The sequence below is a fragment of the Cygnus olor genome, chromosome 2 (genome assembly GCF_009769625.2).
Source record: "Cygnus olor isolate bCygOlo1 chromosome 2, bCygOlo1.pri.v2, whole genome shotgun sequence".
Lineage (NCBI taxonomy): Eukaryota > Metazoa > Chordata > Aves > Anseriformes > Anatidae > Cygnus > Cygnus olor.
Window position 1 is genome coordinate 112,464,065 of NC_049170.1, and position 23,136 is coordinate 112,487,200.

The following is a 23,136-nucleotide window of genomic DNA, read 5'->3' on the forward strand; positions in this document are numbered from 1 at the left end:
CCTAAAAAGGAAAACAAAGAAGATCGAAGAGAGACCGCATCACTTGACAAAAAGTAGTTTCCAGACAAGTTTATTTTCCCAGGTAGTATCTGCCTTCCTTGGGGAGCCCCGGCCAGGACAGCAGGCAGGTTTCTTCACTCTTCATTGCAGGCTGAGTCCCTGTATCACAGCTTTTTCTAGGGGATGCAGGCAAGCTCTGCAGGGGCTCCAAGCTTATGGGAAGCCAAGCAGCCAAACTCACTCAATAACACTGTTTTTTTAATCTCTGACCCATCTCATCATCATGGCCCTTGAAAAGGCTCTGGGCTTCCAAGCATCGCCTGTGCCACACAGCTTACCAAATGCCTGTCTGCAGCTGCTGCTGGAGAGCAGTGGTGGCAAATGAGGTAACGAGTTGGAGGCTGGAAAGTGCCAATGGCATGCAAAGAGCTCCACGGCACCTATTCCCATTAGAAGCGCTTTGGGATGCCACTGTGGCCAGGGGACAGCTGCCAGAAGTAGGACTGTGAGGCACATTGCTGTGCAGTCCAGACATATGGTTGCTATCAGGAGTAGGGCGGTGTAAATAATTGTTTCACTCCCTAAACCAGAAGGGGAAAAAAAAAAAGAAAAAAAAAAAAAAAGGAAGAAAAATAAATTGATTCAAAACTGACTGAAACAATTTTTTATTTTTATTTTTATTTTTTTTGCTAGCCAAATGAAAAGTGAAGAAAATAGTAGTATCAGGCTGCAAGAAACATTTTAGTGCCTTTTGGGTAAGATCCAGCAACACAGATATTTTCCACCTGTAAATAACTCAGGAGAAGAAAAATGCCGTTGCAACTCACTTTTTCCAGCAAGATCATCAAGTCAATTAGGAGAATCTGGATAGTGTTGTAGCCCAAGAGTAAGGAAGAGTAAAACGTCGAGTCAGAAGAGTAATGCACATTAATGTTCTGGCATTTTCATGTGTGTTGTGCATCCAAACAGCTTTCCACCATCCCCTTAGCATGGCCAACAGTGACTGTGCTGGGCACAAGTGCAGAAGTCCACCTACCATGAGCAGCTTCCAGGACTGAGTCCGAAATCATCATTTTAAATTCCTTGGCCCTTTTTTCCCCCCAGTATTGGACGTTTAACCCTTCTGCTATTTCCAGAAGTCAGTTGGAATGGTTATGTTCTCCCTTTGTAACAGCCTTCTTCTCCCTTCCCTGTCCAGGCCCTCCAGAGCCACTAAATTTCCCTTCAGAGGGGACTATACATCCGCAAAAAGGGAGTGAGCACTAATGGGATGGATGTTGTTGGCAACACAACCAGAGCCATTGCGGCTGTAAGTCAAACCGCCCAAGAACTCACCATGAAACCTGTTCTTCTGATCAGCTGAGCCACCATAAATACATGCCCTGATACCGCTTTTCATTATCTTCTGGTAAAACTGGAGTTAGTGCAACCAGTTCATCCTGGATTCAGAGAAGGAAAATGTCTGTGGGGTGGAAGTATACTTTATAAACCTTTAGTTTTGCTTCTGTAGTATTCTACTGCACCTATTACTATGCTATTCCAGGGTATCAGAATGACTTCAATAAATTTCAGTCACCATGCATCTCTTCCCACCTCCTGAAAACACACATTTTCTGAAAAAAATCAAGATAAAGGAAAAAGACCAAGGGGTGTTTCTATCGAAAATAGAAATGGATTGGAAGTGCTGAAAGTTGTATTTGCAAAATGGGTATATACCATAAGTAAAAATTTGTTATTTAAGTGTGGTGACAAATATACCTTGTATGAGAAATGAGCTACACCAAGTATGAAAAGACTTGCATTTGATTTTTGCCAGTTGACTTATTTTCTTAAATAAGAGAGCAAAGAACACAATGTTGAAAAAGAAAGCCTTGATATTATTGACTTGTAAATAAAAAGGATGGTTATAACAGCAGAGTTGAGAATCTCATGTAAATAGATACACTTTGTAATAGTGCAGACACAGAAAAAGTCTAAATTTCTAGATAGCTGAAAAATGAGGACAGGGTCCCTAGATATGTCTATTAAGATGCATTGAATACGGCATGATACAAAGGGCTAACAGAAGTTGAACGCATTACGTGTAGATCTAGAGTATATCAGACATATTTCCCTAATATTGCGTGCTTTGAAATAGTTACTTCATCTAAAGTAGTCAGTGGTTGTAGAAAGCACTTCAAAGGAATGAAGTTCAATTGTAAAAAGCCCATTTTAAACATTATTCTAAGAACTATTCCATTGCTCCTTCTGAGGAAAAAAAAAAATCACAGCTTTATGTTCAGGTTGGATTTTTTGTATGTTTGTTTGTTTGCTTCAAATCAGACCTCAGAGGGGAAATTGTTTTCACTCTTAAAAGATTCCAGGGTTTTTCAGGCCTCACCCGCCTCTAAACCAAGGCAGAGAAAAACCATTATTCCTACTTAGCTGATCAGGAAATTGGAGAATGGAAAGATCCTGTGTGTAACTCACATCCCACTGAAACTGGTGGAAATCCCTGATTTCCATGGATGACTGAAGTCACTGGCCAGCCTCACAGAGGGAAAAGGAAAAAGAGCCAAACACTAAGTGCTGTTTCTCCATTTGTTTTTGCAGCCATAAAACCCATTCCTTTTTCTCCATTCTGGTGCTGTTCCTTTAAATGGTACATAACTGAAGTTTCCTTTGTTTTTTCTTTGTCCACCCCCGCCCTTTTTTTTTTTTAATGCCTGGTCTTTAACCATCAGGAGCTTTTCTCCTTTGGGTCCAGTCCTGTACCACTGGATTTGATGACTGTTTTGTCACTAGGGAGAGAAAGCTTCAAAGGAGCCAGGCAGAGACCAAAACCAAATAGATACAAAAGGTCGACAAAGGAAAGCTAGCAAGAATGGAAGGGCAAGGGTTAAAACAAATAAAACTGATGTGAGTTGTATTATATGGTGAGTGAATCATATGGATTATGGACTGAGGACTACATAATTAAACATGTAAGGTATCAAGGTAAAGTACCAGAATACATAAAGAGGATAATTTCTTTAGTCAGCAAATGGGCAATAACAGGAAAGAATTTTTGTCTTGGGATAGTGAGCAGTTGTATAAACATATGATGCAAAGGCTTTTTCAAATAGACATAACATTGCCATATGCTCCGTCAAAAAACTGCAGAGGGACCTGGGAAAATCAGAATGATTTAAGAGGGACTATACACATCTCTGCCACCACTTGGTTAGCTGAACGCAGGCAGCCAAAGGTAAGGAGTGCCGTTAAACAAGGACATGTTAAGAGACCAGAGTGTGCCCCAGAGATCCTTGCACTGCGATAATGAAAGCTCTCAAATGTCACCACAGAACTGCGGCTCTCCTTAAAACACGGCAGAGAGACTGTGCTTTCTCTAGGTGCTGGGAGCTGACATTGCATATGGGATAGCTCTTCCCGATGGACACGAGAAGCCCATTAAAGTGGCTGGCTGTGATTGGAATTATAGTCATTGCAGTAGCTGAGACATGCTGAGGCGCAAACTGATTTGCAGAAAGGAGGGATGATGGGCTGAAGGTCCGGGGAACAAATTCACTGCATTTGCTGGATTTTGAAGTATAAACAAAAACAAAGGAGAGAGCCTGAAGCACAAAAATACACATTTCCTTCAGAAGCTTGAATTTTGGTGCAAGAGAAGGGAGCTGCATGTGGCCCTCTACTCTCAGGGGACAACACTGCCATACAGCCCTTGACTAGATTTGCCAAAATCCCACTTAAAATGATGAAGAATTTGCCCCTGCTGCCCCTCTAGGATGAGCAGAAACAGCAGAACCAAAAGTAATTGTTTTCCGAAGGAGGTCACACACAGCTACAGAGTGACATGGCAAAGGCTGTGTCCGAATCGAGGCCTGGCTGTGGGTTTTACCTCTCAGTCAGAAAGCCTCCTCTTTACCCACAAATAGCATACTCCATTATCCAAGATCTGTGTCCTCTGACTAATTCTTCTCTAATAGATATGTGTATGCAACGTCTCAAATCCTTGGGACTAATTTTATCTTTCAGAGGGACTATTAACGTTGAAAAGAGAAAATGCAGGATTTTCTTCTTTTCTTGACCATATATTATACCTGTAAAGACCAGTCTAGCTAACAGGTGGCACTGACAGAACATGCTCCAAAGACAGCTGTGAGAGAAACCGTCTGTAGCACTGAACAAAAGTTACCCATTTGGGGAACGACTTTTTTTTCCTATATTGAAACATTAATTGATTCTTTTATATTCAGGAGCTATTTTCACTTATCCCAGACACTTAACAGAAAAATAAAAAAGAAATAATGAAGAGTTTTGGTGTAAAAACACATTTCACCATAAAACAGGTTGATTAACTTGCAGACTTTAAAAAATTAATGTCCAATGGAAGGAACTGCTGACTGTTTAAATTAGATCTGCTTATTACAGCACTACAACAGAAACTAAATTAACTTTAAGCTTCAGAATGAAATTTTTATTTTTAATTTTTGTAGGTTGTAGAGGTAAAGGGAATGGATGCTTGGGAAATTAAAAGTCTTTTATTTATCATAGGCCAGATACAGTACAGCCAGCCATAATACAGGTTTTTCTTAGTACCCTGAAAGCTCTTGGAAGTTAACATAGAATCACTGAGAGAAATTCAATTACAATTCCAAACTTTCAGGAATTTTAGTTCAGCTGAAACCACCTATATGACAGAAAAACCTCTCAAACAAAAAATCATCTCAGATGCAAACATTTTTAACCAAGATTACGGAAAAATATACAAGTCAGTCTGAAGTTGCAGACCAGATTTATGTATGTTCTTTGAAGACTAGCTTTGGTTTTCAAATAGAAAGCTTGTCAAATCATTAACATGTCACCTCTAACATCTGTATGTGGATACGGAAAAAAAAAAATTAACTTCAGAGACTATTTGCAAACAACAAAGACAAAGAAAGTTTATTCTGGCATAAACCCATGAAAATATCAGATTTCTTCCTCTGTAAATTCTGGGCAGATTTTAGGTGAGCAGAACCATTTAACTGAGGCTATCCATTAAGCAAGGAGTAACTGAAGGTTGCATGAAGCTATGACAGATAATTTGTCTACAGGGCCAGGTTCCTTCTCCTGTCTTCACTTAGAGAATTCCATGGCCACCACCTGGGGGGATGTCACAGAAGGAATGGAGAGGAAGAGAGGGAGTACTGGTCTTAAGATTAACTCAGTGGGTGAACAAAAACCATCATCAACAACAAAAGCAAAGCCAAACATAACAAAGTGGGTGAACAAAAGAGTGGATTAACAAAAAAAACAGGACCTGAGAAGAAGATGCATCTCCAGAACGACTGCAAAATCCTAAATTATTTCTGTTGCATTTGATCTCTCTTACCTTCTCCTTGGGTTGAGCTAGAGATTTTGTAGCTTTTAGTCCTTTTTCTTTTGTTACAGAGATGTTGTAATGTTTATATGAGGATGCATTGTTGCAAGGCTGCATGGACTAGATGTCATGTGGACTCTGCAGGGCTACAGCCTCAGTGACCAAGGAGCCCTTTTGACTCCTGTGCATAATGATCACTCACCTGCACTGACTCTCCAAGCAAAACAGAGCTATTAAATGCTGGGTACTGAGTCTTTGCTGTGCCTCTCCCTCTGAATACTCACTGGACTTTTTTCCTTATTTACTATTTTAAGAGGTGCCAAGAGAGGCAAGCATTGCTTTTTGTTCCCAGACAGATTTGGGAAGGAGGGTACCTGTTACACCTGCTCCGAGTCTTGTGCATGAACTACTTTTACAAGGAAGGAGATGGGGTTAGATTGCTTCTTATACTCATTTATGCTTGGTCGTCTACTGGAAGCACCAATGGCAGTGCTGAGTGGCAGCTACTACATGTCATTTAAACGCGGGCATGGGGATTAGAACAAGGTCAGGTACTTCCTTCCACAGCCATCACCTAATATTAACAACTTTCAGTCACTGTCTAATCAGGGCCGGATGCCAACCTGTGACTGACAGATTTTTAATTGCTAGTCTCCTAAGTCATACCGTTCTTCTCTCTCACTGGGAGGTGTTACCCTCAGCTCCTACTATGATGATTAAGGGCAAATTCTACTCTGTTAAAATAAGTCTCTTGATGCAGATATCTGAAGTGTTACTTTGTCTCTTTGATTTTTTTGATTTTTTTTTAAGAGAGAATGAGGGAGATAAGATTTTTGAAAGAACATATTTTCAAAAGAAATCAGAAAAGAAATATATCTGTGTGCCTATATCTTTATTTGAATTCATAGTGTTCTTTCCTACCTTACTGCAAAAATAAAGAACATAAGAATGCAGGAACAGTCTATCATGCCTCACCTCTTTTGCTTTCCACTTTCTATTTGCTCCTTTATTTTCCATACTTTAAAATCTCATTTAGCATTCTCTTGAGAAGGAGAGCACAAGATTACAATCTAACAATTGTAATGAGAATGGGTTACGTTTGTGCCATTTCCCATTTTCATTACAATCTTTGTGGCAAGAGTAATGTAACAGAATTTTTAATGTCTTATATATTGCATGAACATTTTTTTCCAGTGAGCTCCTGCTACATTGATGCTGGATGATGCTGTTGCAGAGCATTGCAACTTTGATCTTTTTATAGCTTGCATTACGATCACATTGGCCATTTCACCCACTTCCCCAAAGTGGAAAATATTTTGATATACAGTTGGCTGCTACAAAATCCAGTCATCTACAGATACCATACATACCTAGAAAATGGTTCTCCTCCAAATCCCAACTGTGGCTGAATACAAGACACTGACATCATCAAAACTGTGTGACTCTCTGAATGGTACTATGGGAATTGTAGTTTCCAGAATCTGAGCAGAAAAATTGAGCATTTTGTTTGTCAAAAAGTAAGGACAGCTCTCGGACAAAAAGCTTGCTTTATGTGTCTGGCATGGCACTGACTGAAAGAGGAAGCAAAGATTTCCCAAAGCATATAAACCTTGCTGTAAATCTTCCCCATACTGACCAACATCTGAGGAAAAGAAGGGTGGTGGGTGAGGACAAAAACTCAGTAGACAAGGGATCAAGACAGGTTTAGTGAGAGAACTAAAGGCTAAGCTATGCTATCGAGGCTGCAGGCACAAACTAGCAGTTTGTCTGGATTTATTAACATGAGAAATGGTTAACGAAAGAAATTCTTAATACAGGAGCCCAACAGGGAAAAAGAGAAGAGTACTGAGATAGCTAGCTCAAGGGCAACATCCCTGAGGGGATCTGCACAGCCTTTGTGTGACCAGCAAGGCTTCAAAGGGAAAGGCAGCTACTGCTAAGGGGGAGGTTCTACCTCTAATGCTTTGCCTACTGCAATGAGGTGAGTGGAAACACTTCCCTTTTAGAACATGCAGCCTGGTGGGGAAAAAAAAAAAAAAAAAAAAGAGAGAGAGAGAGAAAAAATGTCAGTGAAAGGAATGGACTCAAATTTGAGCATAAAATTAAGTCCAGGTTGGTATACTGATGTGTAGATTAACAATGTGTAGATTAACACAGACTAACACTAATGAACTTAAAAAAAAAAAAAAAAAAAACACATTTCAAGGGTCACACCTCCTTGAAAAATCAGAAGAGAAGACAATGTCAGCATATCTCAGTGAGACAGCTTGCACCTGACAGTTTCATGTTCTTGGTTAAGAAGCTTTATTTCCTTGATGCATAGGGTAGAATCCAGCATCCTTCAAAGCAATGCCTATGGAGATATCCAGGGCTCAGCAAGGCAACGGGTGAGGGAGAATGACATCCTCATTATGATAACATTCAGCAGACAACATGCAGATTTTGAAAACTCTGGACAAAGCCATTCATGAAAAGACACACAAGGCTAGATTTCATACTTTGCCAACTGGAATCCAGATTTAACCCACTTGTCTGTGCAACTTGTCCTGCACTTGATATAAGCCGGGCACATTTACACCGAGGCTCAGTTTTTTTTTTCCCTTGGAGTCTAAATTTAATGCTGCAGACCCTGAGGATAAAACCAGTTGAGCCCTTTGGAGGGAAAACGTTCATCCTCTTTATCAGAGTGGCTTTCCCGGTGGCTTTCACTTCAGCGAGAAGAGTGTCTGGGATAATTGCTCTTTCCACAGAGGATCAATACTGTGTAATTAATCAAGATGAAATCATTCTTTGCACTTCTCCAGGTTTCATCCTTGAGACATATTCTCAGATTCACGGGCTCCTGGAGATAGCAACACTCTCCTACTGCACTACGCCAAAACACCCTGGAGGCAAAAACATCACAATCCAGCTGTCCAGAGCCTAACCTGACATATCTTAATAGAAGAAAAGAGACAAGAAGGCCCAGATGCCTCTTTATTAGGACCATCCTCTCTGCAGAGACAACAAGGCCTCAAAATCTACCACCGTCAGCGTAACATTGGCATCAAGGGACCTTTTACCCTCCAAGGAAACATGCCACCAAACTTGCAGTGATTACAAAACAGAAGTGTGTACTGTGGAAAAACACCTAGTAGAACCCCAGGTCATGGTGAGAATAATTCAGCTAACATTTCTGCAGTTTGTAGAGTTTGCTTAGCTGTGACCAGTCAAGCATCTCACATTCCTCTTTAATTTCTTTTACATGGCAAGCATAATTTTAATCCAGTGCCTAGTATGAAAAGGCATTGGAAGTCATTTTAAAAACACACTTTATGGGAAGAATCAAAACATGAACATTTAATATTAAAGTCATTTTTATCTCTGGTGGGTCAGATTTTTTTCTTCAAATTTCAAAATGCCAGAGGGGAAAAACAAATGAGAAGACTATTGAATCAGTTCTAATGGATTTAAGACAAAATAAAACATTTCAAGCAGTTCATTTGACCTGGAAATGTTCCCCTTTTAATATATATACTCCTGTGTTTCATCCTAATTTGGACTGAAAATGCTGGAATTTGTCACAGTGAAATTTCAATCATCTCTGGTTATGTTTAAGATTCTTCTTGCCTGTCAGGCTCTCTATTTCTCTCTACTAAGCATAATCAAGACAAAATGTCTCCAAAAAAAGATTGCTGGCCGTTCTGGCATCACTGAAATTAAGTAGCTGGTGAAGACAATTATAAATAATACATCCAGTTGTGTTTATTGCAGAAAGTTATTAAAAGAATGACTGGAATTTTCCATCAGTTTGGGTAAGCAATGAAGACATTTTAGGAGACCAAACAACATTGGCTGAAATGATTGTGCTTTGATTCAGTTTACATTAAATGGAAGGATAAACAAAAGTAAGGCTGGAACTAATGTTCTCAATTTCAAAAGGGCAAGCTCTGATGGACTAAGTGCTCTGAGCACCCTAGCTGCTGAAGGCAACATGCTGCATGTCTCCAGGCCTTGAACACGGAAGAGGCTGGAGGATTCTTTGAATCACGGGTGCTGCTAGGAAATCAAAGCTGACTTCCTTGCAACATGGAAACATGGGGAAAAAAAAAAAAAAAAGAAAAGGAAAAAGAAAAAAGAAAAAAAAAAGGATCTATGGGCCTGTTGCATAAAAGGCCACTTAAAGAGTCTTTAGCTCAAACTTTAATAAGGGTAATGACATTGAACAGGAGGGCAAAGAGAAAATAGACAGTTGGAACGAGGTTTTACCACACTGGAAACAACAGCAGAATTCTAAGAGCTTAATCCTCTCTAGTTGGGAGGAACTAGATAATCTCATTCAGAATTCAGACAGAACTGGCGCATGAAACTACAGGAACAGTCGCAGGTATTCATGACAAACCTATAAACTCATGGGATTAAAAAAATAACAAGTGCAGTACCTACAGTTAAGAGGGAGAAGAAAAAAGATCTGACAATTACAAGTTAGACCTCAAATGTCTGCAGGCTTTGGGAAAATAAAAATAAAAATAAAAAAAATAAAATAAAAAGAAATAATTTAAGTTATGGATGTAAACTGGGAGTGCACTAAAAAAAAATTACCAAAGGTTTTGGGCTTGTTAAAGGTAGGTTGTTTTAGACTAACTTCAGAGGATTTTTTTTTATAAGATCACTGATTTTCTAGACAAAGGAAATGTGTTAGGTCTAATTTATCTGGGCTTCAGCAAAGCATTTAATAAGGCATCAGATGGGAAATCATTTCTTAAACTAGAGAAAATAGGGATGCGCAGAGGAACTGTTGAGTGGGAGCCTGCTGAAAGGAAGACAGCCATCAGCAGCACTGAAAAGAGAACTGTTGGGCTGAAGGAGAGAGATGAATTAAGTTTCTCCATGATTAGTTTGGGGATTTTTTTTTCTCTCTGTTTCCTGATGGCTTGGATATAAATAAGAAGGGTGCTGACTTTTGGGACCCTGAGTAGGATACCAATGTCTGTCCATATCTAAGAGAAAGTGTCGATACAGAACATGATTAGGGCAGCAGGCAGTAAGAATGGACGTACTTAAGGAAAAGAATAAAAGAAAAGTAATTCAATAATATGCAACATAAGCTTACGCACTGAGGGACTGATGCCATAGCTGCTGTAAATGGACAGTTTGTCAGTTAAAAATGACTGCAATATGGTTAAGCTGGTAAAACAGGTAATGACAGCATGAATGACTCTGAGCTGTCTATGGGGACTACCTCCGCGAAGGCATAATCCAGCCCATGACAGGCAAGATGGTCCCTATAGGAAGAGGAAAGTATTAAGACAATTGTATGTGCTGCAACTAGTGCTGCAACTAGACCTGAAATACAATCTACCCCTCTGGTTACCAGCATTTGAAAATCAGAAATTCAACATGAAATTGATGTAAAGAAGGATACTAAGATGCTTGAGAAACAGTCTTTCTAGAGAAGCTGGAGTTGGCTTAGTCAGCTAGCAAAGTGAAGTCCGAGAGGCTGCAGAGCTGCCCTCTGTGGTATAGTGTACGTAAATACTTGTAGTAGGAGAAAAAGTAAGTCTAATTGAGCCATCCACTGGGCAAGAACAACTGGATAGAAACTGGTGTTAAATCAATTTGATCAGAAAATTAAAGAAAAAGTTTCTAACCCGGTAATGTTCTTCCAAATGGAAGAATAAGGTCAACAGGCCAATCTGGTAACTCCTTTCAGTGACAGAGCTTGGTCCCTGTATGACAGGATTTGTCTGACATGGTGCCTGCACAGCCTGGTGATTCCTAATCTTCTGCCAGACTGATGTTCCCCTTTCCAGATATGTTTCAAAGAGAAGAGCATGTCCTTCCTCTCCAGAATATTACGGTTCTGCATATGCACAATCATACAAACAATAATAAGCAGAAAATTTTCCTTGTGAGGGAGAAAGAAGCAGCAGGAATTCATATGGGCAGTGTAGGACAAGGTCCCTCTGAGGGGCAAAGAACAGATTTCAGAAACTGTAGTGTTGGGGGACATTGGCTGACATGATGTTTACCATTATTATCGTCTTTGCTCATGAGCCCTCAGCACTGCAAGGAGTGAAATGCAAGCTATGGATAGTCCTATAACAGGCTATAGAAAAAAAAAAATGTTTTAACCTCATTATTGTCCCTTTAAAGCATAAACACCTTGTTTTCTCAGATGCTGGAATTTAAACATCCTGAAACGCCATCAGGAATAGCATTTGATGTCATGAATATTGGAAACATCCATAAAATATGTTGGTTAGATTGCTGGAGGAGAAAATGGGTGTAGTAGAGAAATGACAAAAAGTCTTGGAAACAATCCTGCTATTAGCAGGGAGGAAAAAAGAGGTAATAAAGCAGGGAAGCCAATTAGGAAAAGGGCATTAAAATGTTACAGGAGAAGGGAAGGATAAGGAGGAACAAAATGTAATAAATAGGAAACAAGAGCAACCTCCAAGGTAATTCTGAAATGAAATACCTAATCAATGGCCATGGGTAGTCTTGGGAAACCTGTCAGAAGTGAATGGAGGTAGTGGAGGTTTCACAGTAACTAAGCAGTATTTCCTCATCCCAGTAGTGATTTAAGCCAGTATGCCTGGCTCGTGGCTGAGTTAGAGGTATGAACCCACTTCTGCTGATGCTACTGAAGGGCAGTTACCTTTAGCAGGGGGATAGGACACATAGTTGAGGAGGAAGAGGGACAGGAATTGAGAGATGTTAAAACTCTAGAGCAAGATGCCCTGAAGGTTACCCAACAGAAATGCTGATGAACACATCGGTACTCAGGGAACTGGAGCATTGCCATGAGAACAAGGGAGAAAAAGGATTTTGGAAGCTCCACAGAGGGTGAGGTGAACAAGCAGTCAGCTGTGACAGAGAGCCGAAGCAATGAAGAGGCATAATAATATATAGAGCTATTTCAAAACAACAGATGGGAATAGGGAATTGATAGTGAAGCGATTAATACTAGCAATGAAAGAACTAAACACCTTTAAAATGCACAATATTTAATAAGAGTGAAGCCAAAGACTCACAGCAATCCGTAAATTAACAAAGTATAACATAATGGTGGCAAAATGGAGAAAGAGCCAAATGAACCCACATATATGCCAAGAACCTGATGATGGAAAGGAAAATGGCTTCAAAGGGTAAGGAAAGGATAAGACTGAGCCTTCAGGTAAAACTTGTAGGTGAAAAGTGAGAGCTGTGTTTCCCCAGGTTAGCCAACAGCTAAAAAGCCCCTGTAATGCCATGGAAAAGAATGGGCAACCTTCACTGCTGCCCTGATTGCACCAGGAGCTGCCTCCAACAGCTGATGTAGCTGCCCTAGACCTAGAAGTTAACCCAAAAAGTCAGGCTGGTACTACTTACGTGGGACCTGGTCTATGCCAGAGCATTGCCAGTCCGTTCCTCCTCAGCTAGGGCTTGTTGGGGATGCTCAGCCCCAGAAGATTTGCATCCCTCCCTCACCCCACCAAAACGGATGCACAGGGAACAAGGCCCAGGGGAACATGTGGCTTTGGTTTGTGCTGCTGCCTTTAAAAATGCAGTTTCTTATAGGGACTTTGGAAGTCTCCATGGTTTGCACTTCTGCATAGCTTCCTAGCATTCATTTCTCCTCAACTGCAAGTTTTAAGACTAAGTTTATGCACAAGTTCCAATAGCTAATGTTGACATTTTAAACTACATATACAAATTCACTGATTCCATACACAAATTAACCCAAGGGTGTGCAAATTTATATAATTTGATGCTTATTAACACAATCTATATAACTATTAGGGAGTTGACTGAAGGGAAGTAGCTATGAAGGCAAGAAAGAGAGAGGGCTGGAGTTGTGCATTTCTGCCAGCTCCTGGTGAAGCTGTGGGTGTCTCCTGAGTTTTTATGCACTTTTTTTTTTTTTAACTTGTCTATAGAAAAACCTAAATACGATTGTCAGCTGATGTTCAACAAAGAAACAGGGGTAAAGGCGCAGAAGATTAGAAGAGATACATATTGACAGCATCTTATTAGAAAGCCTAAGGATAAAGGGTGTTCATCAAAAGCAATTAAATTAGGGATTTGAAGCTACCATTTCTCAGCTGAGAAACAGCAACTGCCCCTTTATTTCCCAGACACTTCTAAATGCAAAGAAAAAGATTAATGTAAACCACCAAATCCAGCTAGTGCTGCTTCTAGTTGTTTGAGGTATGCCTGGATTGGGACACCTGGGGATGAGGAGGCTAAACTGAGGTGTTTCCAACCAGCCTGGGGGAGCACAGGTTTGATCAGATTTGTTCCGTTTTTCGTTTTTCTTTTCTTTTTCTTCTTCTTCATTTTTTTTTCTTCCTGATAGATAGTAAATTCCCCATCAGTTTGCCAAGATGTTCAATATGACAAGAGTCATTCTGTGTGGTTTTGCTTGTTGGATATGCTTTTATATTGCTGTAATGGAACCATTTAAGAAAACAATAGGGAGAAATTAAAAATACGTATTTAAGAAAGAATTAAAAATGAAAGGAACAGATGTGTACCATGCATGACATATGAACTTTCAAATGCAAAGGAAATGCATATATGACAATAAAAGGCCAAGAAGTACATATACATCAGCATTTTCCATTTTTTTTTTCTTTAGACATGCATTTTAGATATACATAAATTATTTTTCCTTTTGTTTTATCCCTTTTTTAAAATCAGAATATTCAAACATCCTCTTTAAGAAGCAGAAGAGGATGAAAGATTGCATTTGGCAGGTCTCTTTTGTGCTATAATTTGTTTCTTTGTGGAAATGCAGCAAAGGGTGACTTTTATTATGTGTTAGGTAAGAATCTGCATAGAGCAACTTCCAGCTGTTGACCATGCGATTAGGCCATTAAAGTGCAAAAATCGCTGTTTACAAATACCCATAATTACTATAATTTTCATGCAAAAATCTATGCTCACCTAAAACCAGACCACATGCCAGTTCTTTCCTGGCCAAAATGGCTATTTCTTTCTGTCTTGAAGTCTCAGTCACATATTGAAAAAATATCTGCAGAATAGAATACATTTTGACTACAGAAATAGATTTTGCATGAATAGACTCCTGAGGCATCCAACAGTTTCAATAATGTTTTCTATTCCAGGGGAGCAAAAAATATTTTTCCTTGATAGCATTTATTTTATATTCACTGCACTAGAATTACTTTTTCAAAATTCTGCCAGCGAAGACTTATCGTATGTGGGTGCCATTGCTGTAACATAAAGATAAGGATGGAGGCTTATTCCACTCATAAGCTCATGAGTCTGTAAATTGGAACTATCCTTCATAGTACAATGCATTTTACCAGTCCAAATATTTTTCTTAAAGACAAGACAGGAGTTTTTTTCTTGGAAGTATTTTCCTTCAGTGGCTTAAGGAAGCATATTCATGGACTACTTATGAAAGGAAAGACACAAACAATGTGACACCACTGGTTTCTCTGGACTGGGGAAGAGCCAGCATTATTTCAACAGCTTCAGAGTCAGTCACTGGAGCAGCTGCCCTAAGCAGGAAAAATGTTGTCTGGGGAGCAGGAGATAAGGTAAGATAGAAGCAAGGACCTCGAAGGACAGAGATGCCTCCTAATTTGATGATCCAGGTGCAAATAAATGGCTTCACTCATTTCAAAAATGGAACAGGCTACATATCTGGGGCTGAATTTAGATTAAATCATCAGGTATGTTCAGTCCTGTGATTTTGTTACTGGCCAAATGACTATTATTATTACAATCAAACATGATAATACAATGACATTTTACCTAGGGGCAGGCATGTAGGTGAGATTAAAATGAGAACTGACTCGAGCCTTCACCAGGAAATTGAGTCTAACCCTTTTTGAAGTTAGACGTTTTGATATAAAATTTTTCATCGTGAGGCTGACCTGCATAAAACAACTGAATTCTCGGTGCACTGCAAACCCTTTGTGTGCTACAGTTAAATGGTACCAGGGATGGGAACCAGATTAACTTTGAAATTTCCATCCTCCCCTCACAAACAGCAGTTCGGCTCCTCTCGTGGCAGCAGAAGTTTGCTGGCAGCCCGCAGTATTTTGATCATGGTCCTGTCTACATGTACCAGGAGCAGAAATAATGATACAGTGGTAAGAGCCCTAGCAGTTGGCCAATGCTGGATCCCTCACTGATGTTATTAGTGATGAGGCTCAGACAATAGCGACAGCACTGGGGAATGGAAGGGAAGAAAAGGCTGGTGATGTCAAGACCTGCCTGGTTCTGTTCAAGCCCTTGTGCTCTGCACTATATTATTAAAACTCTCTATATTATGGACTTCTCAGAAGTCCATAATTACGGGCTTCTCAGAAGTCTTTGGCCAGCAAGGGACAGGATAATGTTCCACAGTTTCCTGGCCAAAAGAGAACCATAAATCATCCAGTTTGATCTCCCCTGTAATCATTAAGGTGCTGCTCTGCTCCATCCATGCACCCCTATATTGGCCTAAAGAAATTATTTAGACAAAAATATCTCCACTTTCAGGAGACTCAGGTGTGGTCTGCTGGTGGCAGAGAATCGGAGATGCCAATGTGCCACCAGTGTGCGGGGACTTCACAGCTGCTGGAGCGGTCATGCATGGGCTTCAACAGGATTACCAGGCTGAAACAGAGGACGAGAAAATCCAAACCCTCCAACTTGCCAGTCTGTCCTGGAGGGAAAAGTCCTGCTGATGAATCTGATCAATCCACCGTTAAACTCTCTTGAAACTGAACTGGAGATATAGCCAAGCCTCCTCTTTTTCCAGTGGGTCCTTGCACCATCTCACCCGGCATGTCCCCATGTCCACAACACAGCAGCCTGCATTTGGAGACAGCAGAGGTGTCCCCTGCCCCCTACGGTAGGATGTTGACATGTATGGCTCAGCTCTTTCATAGCCCTACAACAGTCAGCTGCAGGCTCCCAGGAAGAGACACATTTGACATGGCAGCATTGGCCTGTCCAAAAGACCTGCCACTAAACTGTGCATCTATCTGTTAGCACTCTTTCTAAAAGTTGCATTGTTGTTGTTCCTATGGGCCTCAATGTAGAATAAGGTCCTCTTGTTGGAGGCCTGACTCATGAAACCATCAGATCTGCCCCAAAGAGCTTACAGCAAGCATATAAGAAAGAGAGAAAAGATGATAAAGCAGCAGGGGAAGCCCAAGGTCACAGAGAGATGATAATGATAGATGTAATAAGCAGTAGTAACAACACACAAACTATCATGCCACTGCCCTTTGTTAGTTGAACCCTTGGGCTTTGCTAATTATAATGACACAGTAAGATCTGAAAGGGGAAATTACCCACCAAAAATGGATGTTAACCACTTCGGCTCTACATCCACACTGCATATTTTGTGATTTGCTCTAATTGTTCAGTAGAGGCTCCATTAAAGTCAATGGAAAGTCAGGGGGTCTCTGGTGGATTATGCTGTAGCAAAGTAGTTTAAATTTAATCTAAGGTCGGATTTAACACATTTAAAAGAGAGCAAATTCACTGTTAAGTCTAACTATCCAGTCAATACTTCAAGCTGATGGTTCTTACTCTGGCACTGCATTTTTTTATTCTGACAAAAGGAAGAAATTATGTCTGTGATCATACCATCATTACTGGCTCTGGTTGTTTTTTTCAAAACACACACACACACACACAAAAAAAAGCCAGATGCCCTGCACTCAAAGAACTGCCATGGGATTTTGGTTCTTCTTTGAGAATCCCATATATATTCAGCAAAAGGTAGAAAAACACATAAGAAACACAATTTGGGGAATATTAGATGTGAACATAGAGTTGGAAGAGCTATTCCCTGGCACCCACTACCAACTCCAAAACACCAACCGGTGATTCAATAAATGAACCAGTTTAGCTCCATCTTCAGAATACTTCTTTCTTCTACTATTCTAATTGGAGGACCATTTCAGAACCTCAGTGCTCTGCTGCTTAGTTAAAGTGTACCCAATTTCCAGCCTGCATTGATTCAAGGCAAATTTATACCCATTTTCTTTCACATGAATTTTGCCTTTTTGCTTTCATGAGTCTTCAGTTCTGCCAGTGCTGATCTCCTGGCATCTTTATGGATGAAAGTCATTTGTGTGAATACACCAATAACTGAGAAAGGGCCTTTCTGTTAGTCCTGGCCAGCAGAAGAGGTTCCAGAGGGGGGAAAAAACAGAGAACAGTGGTGCTGTTCAGAGGCTGGGAAGGGTCCCGGCACCAAACACATGCACCCTGCCTTCACACAGCCTCAAGAGCTGGTGCCTGGCTCCTGCTGCAAGTCAGTCACTGCCACCTTGGGAAAGGATGCAGCCCATCGCCCTAGGCTTGTACCTGAAGATTGCTGAGGCTTCTGCCATCTGCCCCTGTTTTTCCAGACAAAATAAGCTATGTTTCTGAGTTTCCTGTAACAAGATAGTCTGCCTACTCTGCTCATTCTGGCAGCTCTTCCCTTCACCATCTCCAACCTGAGATTGCTCATCTTTACGCATATTTCTGAGAGCTTCATCATGCCCCAAACAGGCACATGCCTGATACACCCTGCAACCACCTTCAGTGTCCCACCAGCCCCAGCATGATGGTGAGCTGCACCAGGTGCAGACAGATGTGTTCCCTTTGCCCATGCACTGCGCTATGCTTGCTCTGATCCAGAAGCTGTTTGACGGCGTGAGTGTTATATTATTCCTGAATTAACACGCTCTGCCTCCCAGTGGGCCTTATTAGCTCCAGCACAAACCTCACTAACACGGCTGTATGGTTTCTGTCCTGGAGACGGTTCATAATCTGGCCAGTTTGCAGTATCCATCCATCTGCCCCCTCCATATAGATATAACACAGTACTCCTGTGATTAGGCAGGATACCTCGTCTCTTGCCTTTTCAACACTTTCCAGCTGATTATTTTCTTCTTATAGAAGAAATTGATATTACCAGAGCCTGGAGTGTATGGCTCTGTACTGTGTAGGTATGTGCTACACATCAGCGCACAACTCCATCCCACTCTAATGTTTGGTTCTACCCATATGTCATTCTTTCAGCAGCTACACAGTTAGTCAGACAAGATTTTTTTTACAAACTCCACCATTCATATAAAGGTATCACCAATAAGAAGCTCAGAACTTCCATATAGGATCCAGACTCTTCCTCCTTGCAGTGATGGGATCGCTAACTCCAAGGTATGCACTGCACGTGACTGTGCAAGGAAACCTCAAAGATTAATGCCGTAGCCTGGAAAACATGCCATGCATTTCAAATCTCAGCCCTGTTGGATCCTGCTTCACAGTCTCAGACCTTCATGTTAAGTCCCAGAAAAAAGGCCTTTGCTCCCGATATGTACACCTTTGCTGTGGTTGTTCCTGCCCTTACACATTTCTGTACTGTTTGGGTTAACCTGGTTTCAGGTTCTCCCTTCCCCTACTTATGTGTAATCTAAGTGGCTGAAACTATCCATGAAATGGAGATATACCTCTTCATTTAAAACTGGAACCTTTCTAATGATTACATTAATACCCAGGGTCCTGTGGACACCTGAGACATCCTCGGTCCTAAGTAGTACAGCCTTGAAGAGCCAGCTAGTCAATAAAATAAAATACCCATTCTCTTTAATTAACATATGAAATAAACACAATCTGTGACACCTAGTGTGCAGCAGCAATTAAGAGGCATTGCTTAGTTAAACCTCCTAATACCTCATTTAAATATGCAATTAAGGGATAATTGCCTTCAATCAATAAAAAATTGAAATATTTTGCAGGGACCTCAGTTATTTTTTGTGAGGCTTTCTACTTTGTACTTGGTCTGGGCTAAGCCTCCAAGTCTTATAACACTTGTTAAAGAAACATTATTCTTTTCAGCATCCCATTGATTTATGACTTTTATGCGTCCTGCTAGCATCGTAAGAGTCTGATGCTAACACTGAGCCCATGCAAAGCATTTATTTGTGTATTTTGTGTTATTGATGATTACCATTTCTTTCAAACTTCCCATTCTAAGCTATCCTTGAATCACCTCCATTTTCTGGTCCACACAGACCAGAAGCATCCCTTTGTACATGTCTTTACACTCGGAGCTTCCTCACAAACACCTCAACAATTCTTTTGTAATGTAATTGTTTTCCTGTTTTTCAATATCGGCTTACGAACAAGCAGTACTTCATGTGTGCACAAGTGCTAGCAATTCGAACCATATATTCAGCCCCTCTCCCTGCCTACACACAAATCAATCCTCAGTAAAACAAGACAGACCTATGAATCAAACAAGGAAAAAAGTCAACCATTGCCTTCTCTCTCAAGGCAGGAAATTAGCAATGCAAATATATAGGCTCATCTAAGAGGTCCTTGAGTGCACTCCATCATGGCACCTCACACCATCATCAGGCACAGAACAATCAGAATAAAGGGGGAACTATTGTCATGCTCAATTATTGAATTATGTGGTTAAAGAGACAAGACCTGTGAAAATGAGTGAGATCAGAAAAAAAAAAAAAAGCAGGAGATAAATTCTGATAGGCATTTAAAGGCATCTAATGAGCACCAAACAAAACAGTGTACTGTACTGTTAAAGGGAAACCTTGGTGCAAACTATGGTCCATGTTGTTTGACAGATACCTGTGTAGGGTGCTAACATCACATTGTCTGAAAATGTTGGGGCAACCATCGCTGAAGTCAAAACCTCCATCTGGAGTATTTCTGTCATGGAGAAAAGTCCACAAGGAAATGTTGCTTGGGCTTAAGCCTGGAGGGTCCAAAACTGATCTGTTCTGTACCTGCCATTCAATCATTTCACCTCTTCATGTCTCTCTTTCCCCCCACACTAGCTCCTTGGGCCTGAAAGGCTGCTGAGCTGGCCTCGGACATGGAACACACCCTTATTGCAGTTTTTTGTTTATTTAAGTGGTAAAAACCACCATGGATTTAAGACATGCCCTTAATTAACAAAACGTGCCTAACAAAACAAGACTAGATGTTGCTGCAGTCTCTCTCACGTGCACTCATTGTCTGTCAGAAGTCTTTGGTGATGTTCAGAGGTTTTAGACTTTCCAGTCGTTACATCAGTATGGCTTGGGTGGGCATCTCCAGATGCAGAGCACTGCGTAATGTAAGCCAAAGAGCACAGTTTACATTTTTTTACCCAATTTTTGACATACAGGGTCTTGCTGAAGTGGTATATCAATGTGTGTGCCCTTTCTTCTTGCTCCCTTCGTTATACCATTCTATCACTGAGTGGTTCAGTGACATCTACCCACTGTGCTGAAATACATACACAAAAACATAGTAAGCCTGGAGGTTGTGTATATGAACAAAAAATTGCAATGGCCATCTTTTGGGCCATGGGAAGGAGAGGAACTTCTTGATTAAAGGAAATCCAAACTGTGATCATTAGGAGGACCGGGAAATCATTTAAGTAATTATGAGCTCTTTGACTTCTGTCATTTTTGGAACACCTATTCTTTCTTCTGCCATCTAACTGGGTTAGAGGTTTACCCCCTCTAGTCAGTAGGTGATCGGCAGGTTTAGTCAGGTGATGATTGCCCCTGTTCCAAAGATGTTTTGTCAAGATAAGCAACTGATTCACTCAGCTAATAGAAATAGTTTTGCCTGCTTCTTGACTGTACATAATGGCTGTCATTAGGCATCCATCCCTGTTCACAGACTCTTATAATGTCCTACAAAGAACCACTGAGGCTATGTTAGATGATACACGGAGAACCAGGATATGTAAACCCTTATTCTCCAGAAGGCTCCATCAACTGAGCAAAAGGAGATCTCTTTGAGATCATAGGACTTGGTAGTGGATAAGTTTTTAATATGTTATCCAATTTATACATCAAGCTCTTGAGCGACCACAGCCTCTGAGCTTTCTTTATTTATGTAAACATTAAAAGTTCTGGTAGTGGTGAACATGTCTCAGCAGCCTCAAGTCTTTATAAAAAGAAGACTTTATCAAGAGTTGCTTCTGAATAACATGCTCAAAGCTAGCAGAAAGCTTCACTAAATATTCTACAAGAATTAACTACTAAGATCTATACATTACTTGCCCCTTCTTTGGCCTCTTTCTTGCTTCATATTGTCCAGTAAGCTGTATGTAGGCTTAGTGCAAACTTCAAGAGACCTGGAGGAAGAGTCCCAGTTGTAACCTGGGTCTGCTGCCTGCCCCAACACAGATTCACTTATCTGCCTCAGTCCAGACACAGAGAAAATGAAGGGTTCATCTGTCAAGCCCACTGAACTTCAGAGCCTTGATGCTGAGACTGGCATGGGATGCTAAAGAACAGTATTTGCCTTTTGTGACTCCAGATACAGACACCTGCCTGCCATAAACCCAAGAGGTATCTCTGTTCTCTAAAAACATAACACTCATCTACCAAAGAACACAACACTGGGGTTTCCCACCACTATCCCAAGTTTAACCTAGGCCAAGACTGACCTGGATGGCTGATCAACCAGTTACCAATTATGTGAGCTGAGCTAGTCCCTCAAGGCAGCAATAACGAAGAAGCCATTTTATCATCACTAAGGTTTCTTTATTATTATGAATGTACAGGCAACCAAGTCCTGAAGGATCTCATTCATTTCTGTATAAGGTCACAGTGAAAAATTCAGCTGCTCTCTTTTACACCTGTCAACCGCAATGAAAGGAGTGGAATGGAATGGATATAACTGAGAGCAAAATTAGTCTACAATGCATAAACGTTGTCCTGTGTTACTTGCACACAGCTTTCCATGTGTGAATTGATACATCAGCTGGGTAAATGATGTATCAGCTGAGACTGAGACAGAGAAGAGCATGTGTAGTTCTGCTCTGTTATCTGCTATCAGTTTGCATCAAAAGTAAATCGTCTGACCTGGAATCAAACCAGTTTTCAGGAATCAAACTGCAAAATGTCATCATCCAGTTCATCTCTCCAGTAACTCTCTGGGAAGATGTAGTAGCCTCAGAAAAGCTGTTTTCCATCTGGTCCTAAATTTTCACAGAGAATCAGAACAAAATATATTCTCAGTATAGTGAGAACGTATCGCTTGATAATAATGAAGTTGGCTATCACAGTGGAACTCAAATGTACTGTCACTTCACAGCACCAGCCTGGTATTTCCAGTAGACATATGGGACAAGAAATAGTTCCTGGTCCAGAAGGGCATGAGTCTCCCCTTGGTGATGAGTTACATCTGTCAGCCCTGGTGAGTGTCTCAGACACCACGGGGCACCTTAAGCAGCATTTGACATTTCTAAGCAGGCAAGTGAATTGAGTCCGCATGGTGAGACATGTCTTAAGTAGCATGCTAGAGAAACAGGAAAAATACGATGCCTGTTCAAGGTTGGTCTTTACAGAAAAGATAAATAAAACTGCATTAGGAACCCCAGGACACATGGAGTGGGTGCACAGAAGGGACTGAGTTAAAGAATTGGTCTTTTGTTAGGTCTGAAAGCATGGCTAGATTAGATGATTTAATGCCATAAACCCTTTGGCAAGGTACATTAATCCAATGTCATGGCCAAATTGTGTTTGCACTATAATGCCAATTTGTACTCAAAATTATTTGAACTAATTACTCTTCCTTTCTTAAAATGATGGGTGGTATTTCTGTGCTCTTTCCAACCGTTTTCTAATGCAATTCAAGGAATATGAAACTATCCTCCTGTGTCAATAGTTTTGCCACGTCTGCTTCCACGGTAACTTCTCCTTCTGCATGAAATGTGCTGTGGGAACAAGGAATTAATGTGGGCAGGCTGAGAGGTACATTCTTTCTCCCTTTTAGGTAAACCACAACTCCTCAGTTCTCAGCCCTACACCACTAATGGTAGCAAAACACAGGGATGGTACTTTGTA